Here is a 15116-nt window from a genome sequence, read left to right as displayed (position 1 = left end):
CATTTGTTAGGCAGTTAGTGTCTGTCTGTCTGTCGGTCTGCCGTACGTTAATAGCTGCCTCCGTCATGTTTGTCGGATTCGGTATTAACGAATTTATTGCTTAAGGTGTAAAGGCCGAATTCCTTAAATATGTTTTTATCTTGCCTATCATCTTGAAAGGCGGTATATGTGTAATGTAGAGCATGTTTGTACATTTTATGTAAGACTGCATTTCATGGGTTTTCTATTAAATGGTCATTTTAATATATAAAGTTGCCACCCTTCCACCGTAAGAGTTTTCTTTTAAAAACAAGTTGCACTTTCGGTGGCAAGTAATTTTTTTAATGTGAGTGTTTTATACCATTTCCATCCCTCCTACGGGGTGCATAGTTTATGTGTTTGTGTGAGTTGTTAAAATTTTTAGTTTAAAGTAATCTGGTGTGTTGCAGATTTGCACCAGTGTAGACTTTCAGAGTTTGTTGTGAGCGGTCGTGACTACGGCCGTGTTAAAAGGGAGCTGCAAGGTTCTCAGCCCGAAAGCTCATACTGTCAAAAATTGTTATTTCTGCTCTGAATAAATTGTAGCTTGATATTTGGAGGGTGCTTTCTGATAATGATTTTTAAATCTGTTTTTTTTTTTAAAAAAAAAAAAAGAAACTGTTTTTAGGAATAAAATTTCCATTTGTTGAAAGAAATTTGTTTTCATCAGTTACCCACTGGCAGCTACTTCCACGCTCACATAGTGTGATTAAATGTGTTAATGTTCTTGATGAATCGCTAGTAAATAATGTAAATTCTTTAAGAAAAGATTTTGAAAGTAAATCCACGGTTCATGGTTATCTCAAGCACTCTGAATGCAAATTTTTAATTAAGTCTGCTGAGTGAATCTGTTGTGGTGTCATTTATGAACAGCATTCAAATGGTTCAAATGGCTCTGAGCACTATGGGACTTAACTTCTGAGGTCATCAGTCCCCTAGAACTTAGAACTACTTAAACCTAACTAACCTAAGGACATCACACACATCCATGCCGGAGGCAGGATTCGAACTTGCGACCGTAGCAGTAGGGCGGTTCCAAACTGTAGCGCCTAGAACCCCTCGGCGACCCCATCCGGCGAACAGCATTCCAGGGGGTGTTTTCCTATAGGATAACGCTCGCCGACATACCGCTGTTGCAGCCCAATATGCTCTACAGAGCATCGACATGTTGTCTTGGCCTGCTCGATCACAAGAGTGTCCCTATATTGACCGATTAAGTGCAACAGGCAAGGAAGTCCATCCCACAAACTGACATGCGGCACCTGAACACCACTATGCATGCACATTTGCATGCTTCCATTAGACATTCTGGCGATTACACCGTATGTTAATGTACAAGCATCTCACATTTGCAATGGCTTATCTCGCAGTTACATTAACCTGTGATCTTGCAACGTTAATCACTTACATATGTTGCCTAGACAAATGTATTCCCAAAATCTTATTAATCTACATTAATTATGTCCTGGTGCTGAGATATTAATTCCGTCTGTGTGTTAGTACCCATGTCATGTAATATAATGCATCCTCCTCCTCTAGAAATTTTATTCCCCCTCAAAAACTGGTGTAGTTATTATATGTATCCTCTTCAGCCATATTATAATTATTATATGTTGCTTAACACGGCTGGCCAATCTTCTGGATTCTGGGCGCGGGGTCAGGGACTTAGGCCCATAAATTGCAAGATGCACGTTTGATCACACCTTGCAGCTGAGAGAGTTCATTGCGTTGGGGAAGAAGGATTAACTCGTAAAGAACCACCAATATGTCCAGAAGTTTTGATTTAAATGTCTCTGGATCTTCCAGATACGTCTTTTACATCACTAACTCTGCTCAGGACACATTCACCTAGTTTGTGCTATGACAGGAGCATTCTTCGTTCGGATTCCCAACTTTTGCTCTACCGTAACTTGGATTTAGACCGCCATAGCTAGACACAGCGTTGCTTCGATCATTACTTGCCGACTCAAGTGATGATCGTAGGGATCGCTGTGTCAAGTAGAAATCTACGAATACCATTCACTGAATGGTGTCACCTACATTGACTTGAAAAGATTCTTCCTATAAGTCTATTAAGAGCCTGAAGATGGCGTGATGTAGCGCCGAAACTGGTTTCTTCTTTGCTTGTGGAAACTGAAATCCAAAGAATATGTAAATACACTGATAGCTAATTCCAGTTTTCGAATCAGTTTTGCCAGAAACGAACCGTCAGCATGTTGGAAAAAAAATGCAAATCCTTCGGGATTCATTCGGAAAGAAAATGAAGTAAGTTCTCGATATAGGCGTGGTGATAGGTCTCTCAACGACATGTACCTACCGGTTTTCTGGTTCAAATGGTTCAAATGGCTCTGAGCACTATGGGACTCAACTGCTGAGGTCATAAGTCCCCTAGAACTTAGAACTACTTAAACCTAACTAACCCAAGGACAACACACACATCCATGCCCGAGGCAGGATTCGAACCTGCGACCGTAGCGGTCGCGCGGTTCCAGACTGTAGCGCCAGAACCGCTCGGCCACCAGCGGCCGGCCCCGGTTTTCTGGTGCAGTGATTTGGTGTTATATATTTGTTCAGTTAGTTTTCAAACGATATGGCTACAACATACCATGCAAAACTTTACGACTGACGAAACTCCACATGCCACGCAACAGCGAGTGCTTGCGTACGGCTTTCACAATTTACACGTAGACTCTTGCGTGGAAGAATGAACGCCTATCAGCACATTGGTGAGAACGAGTCACCCAGTCTCGCATATAAAAACATAAACGTAAGACCTCTGATGAATATGTTTAGAAATCGGTTTGGCACGGCCCCACCCCGTAACAAATCCTGACTGGACGAGTGTGCCGTACTTTTGTTTTCTTAAAATTAAAAAAGTAATTTTTATAGTTGTCTAGATCGTGTACACTATAAAAAATAAAAATGTGATTAGTTTCAGTTGATTAAGCAACCATCTTCAGATCCGAGAACACGCAAAGAACAGACTATTGTCTTAAGTTTAATTTTACGAACTAAACCTCAATTTTGTAAACATTAGAATGTGAGGAATAAATGAAAGTAAAAAGTAACGCTCATGGTAAAATATTTGTCATTATACAGGGTACTGAGAACAGTGCATCGTCAATATAGCTGGGAGATATTTAAAAAAACGGAAATGGCCGTCAGATAAGCGTGGACTCTATATGAAGTAACAATATTAGACCAAAGAAGTAAGGTGTAAAACATGCCATCCTCATATGAGTAACTCTTTCAATAAAAAGAGAGCTGAACAAACCCTCAGGTTAAAACATACTACTTCAAAATCCACATGAGCAACAGAAAAAAAAATTACTACAGCTGAAAATTATTACAAAGTTTAAAATCGTAGTAATATACAAAAATAAACATACTATGTTTAATGCGATTGCAGTCAATAATAAAATGTGTATGCAGCATCGCTACATAGTGTAACTTGTGAATGCTGAGAAATGTTTATGCATCCAGTAGGTCTGATTTGATAAACTGATGTGGGTACTTGCAAAAGCCAAGCCGTAAGTCAGCGGAAGTGCCGGCAGTTGGCGTGCAAGTATTCACAGTTACATCATGCGGCGTGTGTAAAAACAAGAATAATTGCAAGACAAATTGAAATTTACACAGTAAAACATTGGCATAAAGGAAATATAAGAAAAATATAGGGGGAGAAGTTTGACACTATAAAATAAGGTCATAAAGACCGCATGAATAATGTTTAATAGAGAATCTGAAAATTGAGCAACAGTATGTCTTAATACGACCTTCGGTGCGAAACTTAGAATAGAACTACAAATTCGAGATTTGGTTCGTAACATTAAACTTATGGCAAACATCTGTTCTTTTCTTGTTCTCAGATCTAAAGATGGTTGCATAATCAACTGAAATAAGTCATCATATTTTATTGTTTTGTAATATACGCGATCTATACAATAATTTAAAAAATTAATTGTAAATTTTAAGAAATCTATATTTGATAGCATTTTCTTTATCTGATGATATCAAATATAACTGGTGCTAATGTTTCGAGGAGTGTCAAAAACAGAAAGCGCGAGAAGAAATGTGAGCCGCCGTTGCTCAATTACTTGAGCAGTATCCATTGAAATTTCTAATGAATGTGCGATCATACAGGGTGGTCCATTGATAGTGACCGGGCCAAATATCTCACGAAATAAGCGTCAAACGTAAAAACCACAAAGAACGAAACTCATCTAGCTTGAAGGGGGAAACCAGATGGCGCTATGGTTGCCCCACTAGATGGCGTTGCCATAGGTCAGACGGATGTCAGCTGCGTTTTTTTAAATAGGAACCCCCATTTTTATTACATCTTCGTGCAGTACGTAAAGAAGTATGAATGTTTTAGTTGGACCACTTTTTCCGCTTTGTGATAGATGGCGCTGTAATAGTCACAAACATAAAGCTCACAATTTTAGAGGAACAGTTGGTAACAGGTAGGTTTTTTTAAATTAAAATACAGGACGTAGGTACGTTTGAACATTTTATTTCGGTTGTTCCAATGTGATACATGTACCTTTGTGAACTTCCCATTTCTGAGAACGCATGCTGTTACAGCGTGATTATCTGTAAATACCACATTAATGCAATAAATGCTCAAAATTATGTCCGTCAACCTCAATGCATTTGGCAATACGTGTGACGACATTCCTCTTAACTGCGAGTAGTTCGCCTTCCGTAATGTTCGCACATGCATTGACAATGCGCTGACGCATGTTGTCAGGCGTTGTCGGTGGATCACGATACCAAATATCCTTCAACTTTCCCCACAGAAAGAAATCCGGGGACGTCAGATCCAGTGAACGTAGGGGCTATGGTATGGTGCTTCGACAAACAATCCACCTGTCATGAAATATGCTGTTCAATACCTCTTCAACCGCACGCGAGCTAAGTGCCGGACATCCATCATGTTGGAAGTACATCGCCATTCTGTCATGCAGTGAAACATCTTGTAGTAATATCGGTAGAACATTACGTAGGAAATCAGCATACATTGCACCATTTAGATTACCATCAATAAAATGGGGGCCAATTATCCTTCCTCCCATAATGCCGCACCATACATTAACCCGCCAAAGTAGCTGATGTTCCACTTGTTGCAGCCATCGTGGATTTTCCGTTGCCCAATAGTGCATATTATGCCGGAATTGGTAAACGGTCCATTTTAACACAGGTAATGTATCACGAAGCAAATACCGTCCGCACTGGCGGAATGTTACGTGATACCGCGTACTTATACGTTTGTGACCATCACAGCGCCATCTATCACAAAGCGAGGAAAGTGGTCCAACTAAAACATTCACATTTCTTTACGTACTACACGAATATGTAACAAAAAAATGGGGGTTCCTATTTTAAAAAACGCAGTTGATATCCGTTTGGCCTATGGCAGCGCGATCTAGCGGGCCAACCATAGCGCCATCTGGTTTCCCCCTTCAAGCTAGACGAGTTTCGTTCTTTGTAAATTTTTCGTTTGATGCTTATTTCGTGAGATATTTGGCCCGGTCACTATCAATAGACCACCCCGTATAGTGAGTTCAGACTACTGATACTGTAATGTCGACGTTGCTCCATCAAATAATGTTATTGCGGCATGTGATATCAATACATTCGGCCCAGACACAGAGGAAAACAGTGACAATATTCATTTTGCGTCTGTATTATTTTTATGAGTGCAGGTCTGGCGAAAGTTTGATTTGTAGAATTGTAGAGCCCCTCGAGATGTAGATAACGTAGGAAGTAAACAATTTCGTTCTGAGCTGACGAAGCCAACGACTGAATACGACATCTTAATTGTGGTCATTGGCGTAACTAGGTCAACTAGCGTCCAGGACAAATTCGGCTTTGCACCGCCCCCTCCGTTCCTCTTTGACGATATCACACCAATTATTATTTAATCCTGCTTCTTCGTCAACAAGACTTTACAGTGATGGGAAATGGGGAGTCGCATTACTTACAACAATAACGCGATTCCATTTTTAGTGTTTCGTTATAGAGCAATGAAGATTAATTAAATAACAAACAAGACAACAAATGCGTAACATATTCTTTACAAAAAAAATGGTTCAAATGGCTCTGATCACTATGGGACTCCGCTGCTGAGGTCATAAGTCCCCTAGAACTTAGAACTACTTAAACCTAACTAACCTAAGGACAACACACACATCAATGCCCGAGGCAGGATTCGAACCTGCGACCGTAGCGGTCGCGCGGTTCCAGACTGTAGCGCCAGAACCACTCGGCCACCAGCGGCCAGCTATTCTTTACACTTTGCATTGTTGGCTCACTTGGCACAATGAGAGTGGCTCCATCTATTAGGCGAAAACAAGCACTTCCGTATCAGGGCGATATCTTTGCGTCTGTTAGTTAACAGTTCAGTCCTAATCTCCACATAATATCCTTTCATATATCTCTGCCCCCTTTTGGTGTCTTCAAATCCTTTTCTCCTTCCATTCTTCTTCTACATTTCTTCTTCTTCTTTTTCCTTTCTTCTCCTTCTTCTCCCCCTTCACCTCTTTCTTCACGCTCCCTCTTTACCATTTACTTGACATTGATTCAAGCCAAACAAACAAAAGTTGACAATCATAGGAATACCAGACGATGAGCTTCCTATTTGCATCGTTTTTACTGCTTCCACATGATGAAACTACATTTCTTAGCACTTAGGGGTCAGGCGAGACTTTGCTCGTTTTTATGGCTTGAGACATGATTAAACCTCGGCTGCTATTGCTTGTTTGCGAGTAATTTTTATTCGCTGTCGTTTACACGATTAGCCAATGTCGGCCTTACAGGCTATTCTCAAGTGCTGTAGTAAAGCCTAGGTATAAAAACAGCGACAGCTTGGAGGCGTACTCGCATAACAGGTTCATAGCTGCCAACGCTCTCCATGGTAGGTAGAAGCACGAACAGCTTTGTATACTATTACAAATAACAGACATTGCCGTTTCTAAAGCGAGAGCTTACTCATTCAAGCGTGAAATTTAAAAGCAATAGTTAGTGGAATAAGCAGAAGTCGTTAATGTGTTAATAGTGTTAAAGGTGACCGTTAATGTGTTCCAGTAACTACTGATTTTAAGTTTTACGCTTGCATGAGTCTGCTCTCGCATACCTATAGCATTTGAGAATGACCGGCAAGGCCAAAACTGGCCAATCGTGTAAAATACAGTACATAAAATACTTGAAAATCAAGCATTAACAGTCAAGTTGGAACCATGTTCTAATCTTCAATAAATTCACGGCTACGGTACCCCATATGAAGAAAATGATCGAGACTTCTTGTTTTGTTCATGTAAGCTTTTAAATCACCCAGCACCTTGCGTCAGATCATTCAGGTAGATCGTGCAACATATTACTCGACAGTGGACGATGGTTTGTCCAAGCTTTATAGTTGGTGGTATGAGACATGTCATGACGAAGAGCTCGACTGGCGCTGTAATAGTGACGTCACGAACCACTGTGTTGGAAGGAGCAGCCTCGATGTTGGGCAGTCAGTGTCAAGGGCAGCAAAAGTCTTTGTGGCCGCGCAGTTTGAGGCGTCGTGTCACGGATTGCGCGGCCCCTCCCGTCGGAGGTTCGAGTCCTTCCGCGGGCATAGGTGTGTGTGTGTTATTCTTAGCATAAGTTAGTTTTAGTAGTGCGTAAGTCTAGGGACCGATGACCTCAAAAGTTTGGTCCCTTAGGAACTTGTTGAAACAGTTTTGGTCTGCACATGATAAACATACAAAAAAAGAGCGTTCCGTACAAAGTTAACTACCTATATAGACAGTTTATCCATTCTGAGAATCGAGAATGTCGACCATTTTGGCCTGTTATTGACGTTGATAATAGGAGATATCGGTCCCAGAGATTACAAGACTTCCGAGAATTTTTTAATGTCAGTATTATAAATATGAGATGAAGTCATGCAAGACGCAGGCGACCATTACTATAATAAGCAGTAGTTCTCCATTCAGGCTGACTGCCGCAGTGGTAAAAGTTAAACATCAGGCTACGAACGACTTTATTGCTCATAATACGCGCTTCGGAATTTATCCATCATCGGATATGCTCGTTTCACATACAACTTGAAACGCTGTATCTTCGTACCGTAATCACTCCTGAATATCTGATGATGGATAAATTTCGAAACGTATCATATGAACAATAAAATCATTTCTTACCTGATGTTTGATTTTTACCACTGCGACCCAGCCAGCCTCACTGGAGAAGCTAATTTCGAAGTTTGACGTAAGATGTAATCACAAATTAACAATTTTCGGAATGCTTTCTTTACTTGCACTGTGAACCATTGTTTCTTGCCAAATTTCATGATTCTATGCCAACGATAAGCGCCCTATAGGGTTTGATGAGTGAGTTAACGAGTATTCAAATATGTGACCTAAATATCCGTTTCCTTTGGTTTCGTTGACTTAGACGCTTAAATTTATTACAACACCAGGGGCCTATAGACCTTAGTATGTACCGTAAGTTTCAACTTGATAGGTCTACCCGTTCTTGGGAAAAAGGGGCCTTAACAGACGGACGAACGGACAGTCAGGTAAGAAATGACAGTTTTTTATGTGATATGATTAAAAATATACAGTTTTCGGATATTTTACTTTTTTGTACTATGAAACCTCCCTTTTTGCCAAATTTAATGATTCTAGGCCAACGGGAAGTACCCTATCGGTTATGATGGGTGAATCAATTAATTATTCAAAAACACTCTTAATCGCATTTATTGTTATTATATCACCAATAATATCAGTTTAATAAGTCACAGCTGCAAAATACTAACGCGAATTCTTTACAGACGAATGGAAAAACTGGTAGAAGCCGACCTCGGGGAAGATCAGTTTGGATTCCGTAGAAATATTGGAACACGTGAGGCAATACTGACCTCACGATTTATCTTAGAAGAAAGATTAAGGAAAGGCAAACCTACGTTTCTAGCATTTGTAGACTTAAAGAAAGCTTTTGACAATGTTGACTGGAATACTCTCTTTCAAATTCTAAAGGTGGCAGGGGTAAAATACAGGGAGCGAAAGGCTATTTACAATTTGTACAGAAACCAGATGGCAGTTATAAGAGTCGAGGGGCATGAAAGGGAAGCAGTGGTTGGGAAGGGAGTGAGACAGGGTTGTAGCCTCTCCCCGATGTTATTCAATCTGTATATTGAGCAAGCAGTAAAGGAAGCAAAAGAAAAATTTGGAGTAGGTATTAAAACCCATGGAGAAGAAATAAAAACTTTGAGGTTCGCCGATGACATTGTAATTCTGTCAGAAACAGCGAAGGACTTGGAAGAGAAGTTGAACGGAATGGACAGTGTCTTGAAAGGAGCATATAAGATGAACATCAACAAAAGCAAAACGAGGATAATGGAATGTAGTCGAATTAAGTCGGGTGAAGCTGAGGGAATTAGATTAGGAAATGAGACACTTAAAGTAGTAAAGGAGTTTTGCTATTTGGGGAGAAAAATAACTGATGATGGTCGAAGTAGAGAGGATATAAAATGTAGACTGGCAATGGCAAGGAAAGCGTTTCTGAAGAAGAGAAATTTGTTACCATCGAATATTGATTTAAGTGCCAGGAAGTCGTTTCTGAAAGTATTTGTATGGAGCGTAGCCATGTATGGAAGTGAAACATGGACGATAACTAGCTTGGACAAGAAGAGAATAGAAGCTTTCGAAATGTGGTGCTACAGAAGAATGCTGAAGATTAGATGGGTAGATCACGTAACTAATGAGGAGGTATTGAATAGGATTGGGGAGAAGAGAAGTTTGTGGCACAACTTAACTAGAAGAAGGGATCGATTGGTAGGACATGCTCTGAGGCATCAAGGAATCACCAATTTAGCATTGGAGGGCAGCGTGGAGGGTAAAAATCGTAGACGGAGACCAAGAGATGAATAAACTAAGCAGGTTCAGAAGGATGTGGGTTGCAGTAAGTAGTGGGAGATGAAGAAGCTTGCACAGAATAGGGTAGCATGGAGAGCTGCATCAAACCAGTCTCAGGACTGAAGACCACAACAACAACGTCGCCAACCGGTTTCAACCGGACGTAGGGGTCATCTTCTGGGCGTTTACACTGTGAAATTATAGATATTCGTCAGAAAGACTCCATTATACAACAGCTAAAATTACGTAAATTTAAAATATGTTACCCATTGGTCGACTGCTGGTCGTGTCACTCCTATATACATAACGTCAGGAAACTATGCGAGACTAACCCTTCGTTTGGGCTTCAATGGCGTACTGAGATCACATAAACAGACGGCAACACCCCCAGCGGCGATCAACGGCATTTAATACAGTTTATGACAGTAATTACTAGTCACCTTGATTTAACATAAATTTAAGTGACAGTAAATAATATAAACCGGGACCATTCCATTTGAAAAGAGCTACAATTACAGTGTTAATTATTAAATAATAACAAACGTTCCGTAGTCAACTCGTAAAATTCGTAAAAGTATATTACATTATGTGCCATAATATAAAGTAAAACAATTTGTGACGCACAAAAACTGGTGTCGTCTTCTATTATAATACATCTGTTCATACATTTACGTACAAAACATTTGAGTCAATTAACTAAAACGGCTAATATGGAAGGACTACAACGTCCTCTAGTCTGTGTAGCGAGGACGCCGTCGTCATGGTAGCAGCTGGTGTGTTCATATGGTGTTATTTACTGTCACTTAAATTTATGTTAAACGAAGTTCACTAGTAATTACATATCATAAACTGTATTAAATGCCGTTGATCGCCGCTGGGGGTGTTGCCGTATATTCACATGATCTCAGTACGCTATTTAAGCCCATACGAAGGGTTAGTCTCGCATAGTTTCCTGCCGTTAGTAGACAGGAGTGACACCACCAGAAGTCGACCAATGGGTAACATATTTTAAATTTACGTAATTTAAGCTGTTGTATAATGGAGTCCTTCTGACGGATATCTATAACTTCACAGTGTAAACGCCCAGAAGATGACCCCTACGTCGGGTTGAAATCGGTTGGCGGTATAATAACAAGAAATGCGATTAATACTGTTTTTGAGTAATTGATTAATCATACTAACCGCTGCTTCATCTCCGCAACCATATTGTTCAACAATCTATTATGGGTGAGTTTGCGAATATTGAAGTATGTGACGGAAGTGGCCGTATCTTCTGACTGTGTTGTCTTTCAAGCTTCAATGTTTCAAACCATCAAGGGACTACAAACCTCAGTATGTAACAAAAATTTCTACTTGATGCGTCTACCGTTTCCTGAGAAAAAGGGTTTTTGACATACAGACAGACGGACAGACGGAAAATAGAGCGATCTTATAAGGGTCCCGTTTTTACAGACTGAGGCACGCAACCCTAAAAACGGAATCTTTTACTTTATCACCTGTCGACATGAAGACGAAAAACCTTTACAACCTGAAAAGAAGCTGTGGGTTTACTTGCACCTCTAGAAGGGACTCTGAGCTCGCAAGTTTAAAAGATAAGTTAATCCACTAAAGATGTGGAATTGCAGATCTGCGTGTTGACATTTATGGAGGCTCGGATACTTGACTGTAGGCAGATAGCAGCTGCTGAATCAGAAAATTCCTCGTAGCTGTATGAATTTTCTTGTTGCACGTAGCGTGACACGGTACTTGATTAACCCTTCACTGCATCATTAGCGATTCCTGTGCTGTTTCTCGCGGACAGTCACAGATTACAGAGCACGGCGTGGGGAGGAACAAGCTGCGCGGTCTAATAAACCTCGCAGAGAGCGCCGGGAGACCGATAAACCACGTGTCGGCCTGCCTCGTGGGTGTAAAAAAGAGGGGGGGCAGGGAGGCTCATTTGCGAGACTTACCACCAGGTGGCAGCACCGGCGACGACACCACCCGAGAATCTCGCCGGGACGGGTACTCACCTGGAAACAAAAACAAAAACAATCCGTTACGATACTAGCAGAAGGAAAAATATAACAATATTCTACTAAAAGAGCCATTTAGATCACATTTTTTCCTACTTGTATACCTATTTGATTCAATGCTGAAACTACGAACTAATTTCTTTCTTTGTTTATTCCTGTGCAAACTCGGCTCTTCCAACTCTTATTATTTCCTCTCTAAATTCGAATCCTGGTTTGCAAGCCTACACATACACACGCTCCATGCCATCTTCCAATTGAAATTCAAGGAGCTCTGTCCCCCAGATTATAAAATTCACCCCGATATTTATCCTTTTCTTACTGTCGGGTCTCTAACCCCCCCCCCCCCCCCCGCCCCCGTCCACTCGCATTCTACTCCACATCAGGACATCAGGACTCCCTACTCTCACTCTCCATTTTTACGAATTCCTATCCACTGAATACAATGGGCCAGCGCACACCCCGATGTCCCTTGACATAATCAGACCCCCTTTGTACCCAAAACCTATGACCTTGCAAAAAATCTAACCTTCCCCGTCCTAACTGTATTCTTTCGCAGTGGACGTCCTTCCAGTCCTCAGTGCGTGTACAGTGCTCGTCTTCAAGGTCTTGCCGTTTTGAAGGCCATATCCTTTGATGAAGAAGAAAGAAGTCAACAGCGATAAGTTTTAAATTCTAAAAATGGAAATTATTTTAATAACTCTAAATACACATGGAATATTTCACCTTTTTAATTATCTAGCAATAATCTGAATGGCTAAAGGAATATTCGTACAGCTGATAGTCTCCCTCAGCGCCACAAGGGGCGAGGAAGGCGGAAAAAAGTAAGGAAAAAATTTCTTTCATTCTCCTCCCATTCTTCTGTGTCATCAATTACTATTATTATTACTGTTATTATACTGAAGAGCCGAAGAAGCTGGTACACCTGCCTAATATCGTGTAGGGCCCAGCGAACACTCAGAAGTGCTGCAACCCGACGTGGCATGGCCTCGACTAATGTCTGAAGTAGTGCTGGAGGGAACTGTCACCATGAATCCTGCAGGGCTGTCCTGAATAGCACGTTGCAAGGCATCCCAGATATGCTCAATAATGTTTATGTCTCTGGGGTTCGGTGTCCAGCGGAAGTGTTTAAACACGGAAGAGTGTTCCTGGAGCTACTCTGTAGCAATTCTGGACGCATGTGGTGTCGCATTGTCCTGCTGGAATTGCCCATGTCCGTCGGAATGGACAACGGATGTAGGTGATCAGACAGGATGCTTACGTACGTGTCGCCTGTCAGAGTAGTATCTAGACGTATCAGGGGTCCATGTCACTCCTACTGCACACCCCTCAGACCATTAAAGAGCCTCCATCATCTTGAACAGTCCCCTGATGACATGCAAGTCCATGTCTCCATACCCGTACACGTCCGTCCGCTCGATACAATTTGAAACGAGACTCGACGGACCGGGCAACATGTTTCCAGTGGTCAACAGTCCAATGTCGGTGTTGACGGGCCCAGGCGAGGCGTAAAGCTATGTGTAGTGCAATCATCAAGGGTACTCGAGTTGGCCTTCGGCTCCGAAAGCCCATATCGATGTTGTTTCGTTGCATGGTTCGCACACTGATACTTGTTGATGGCCCAGCAATGAAATCTGCAGATATTCGCGGAAGGGTTGTACTTCCGTCACGCGCAACGATTCTCTTCAGTCGTCGTTGGTCCCGTTCTTGCAGGATCTTTTTCCGGTCGCAGCGATGTCGGAGATTTGATGTTTTACCGGATTCCTGATATTCACGGTACACTCGTGAAGTGGTCGTACGGAAAAATCCCCACTTCATCGATACGTCGGAGATGCTACGACCCAATGCTCGTGCGCCACTTTACCACAACGTTCAAACTCATTTAAATCTTGATAACGTGCCATTGTAGCTCAGTAACCGATCTAACAGCTACGCCAGACACTTGTTGTCTTATATACGCTTGTCGACCGCTGGGCCGTATTCTACCTGTTTAAATATCTCTGTATTTGAATACCAGGGTGTATACGTGGACAAGGAAAAAAAATTCCCGGATTTTTCCCGGGTCTCCCGGTTAAAAATACAATTTTCTCCCGGGTGGGAAACACTTTCTCCCGGGTGAAAATACACTTTTTCCGTGTTAAGTGAAACTATACGTTCCCTCGGAACCGTAAAATTTATCAGTCATTTGAATGGTTATGGTTTTATACAGCGGCTTACAATTTCCCGGCACTTTAGAAAACGAAACTCAGGGGGGGAAAACCGCGTTTTGGAAAGTTCTCTCATGTGCAGCAACATATATGCTACATATTTTTGTATTACGAAAGTATAAATTCGAATTGCACCAAAAACCGCATGTTACTTTCCGAAGCATTGAAATCAAGATTGCTATATGCTTTTGTACGCCAGTCATAGCTCATATCACTATATGTCGCCAGCCGATGACAGCAGATATTCATAGCATAGGACACGTGACGAAGTCAGCCAATAGCAACATCACTTACGTAGCGCAAACATACAAACAGGAAAAGTTCATGGTTTAAATTAATATATGCAGTGCTGATACAGGAAAAGAAAACTTTTCATATATTATATTTGTCGCGAAGATTAATAAGTTACAAGTGAAACTAAGCTTTCAGATATAATGTTGATCTTTTTTGCACGTTCTGCACTTTAAGACACATCACACAAATGTGCCAGTAAAATGTTTAATACCAAAATAAATCTCTGGTCTTCTGGGCTCAAAATTCTTCTAGATGGCTTGTCATCAAAGAGTTGATTTTTAAATGAGAGTCAAATGCTCTGTGATTTAAGAAATCCGTCGTACATTCTCGCACATAGTTCATCTTGCGCAAAAGGAAATTTACTTTGAAAATAACGCTTTTCACACCACAATTCGCAATATTTTCCCAAGATCTGTTGCAAATAGATTTGTTCCAGCATTTGCCAGAGAGTGCCACATAAGAGGCGTCCCCGCACTTGCGCAGCTACGATGACGTAGAAAGCCCATATGTTTGTATGTGTAAAACATTAAAAGATCTTACATTATGTCATAAAAGAAACAAGACATCAGAGAATACTCCAAAAGAGCCGGAATTTCTTGAACCATACTGAAGTGAATAATTCGCGTTAAACTGCACATTCATATGTCCAGATTCGCAGCGAAGTAGGCCTTGATCTAATATTAAGC

The sequence above is a fragment of the Schistocerca serialis genome, chromosome 5 (assembly GCF_023864345.2).
Source record: "Schistocerca serialis cubense isolate TAMUIC-IGC-003099 chromosome 5, iqSchSeri2.2, whole genome shotgun sequence".
Classification (NCBI taxonomy): domain Eukaryota; kingdom Metazoa; phylum Arthropoda; class Insecta; order Orthoptera; family Acrididae; genus Schistocerca; species Schistocerca serialis.
Note: the sequence above shows the minus strand (reverse complement) of the source record.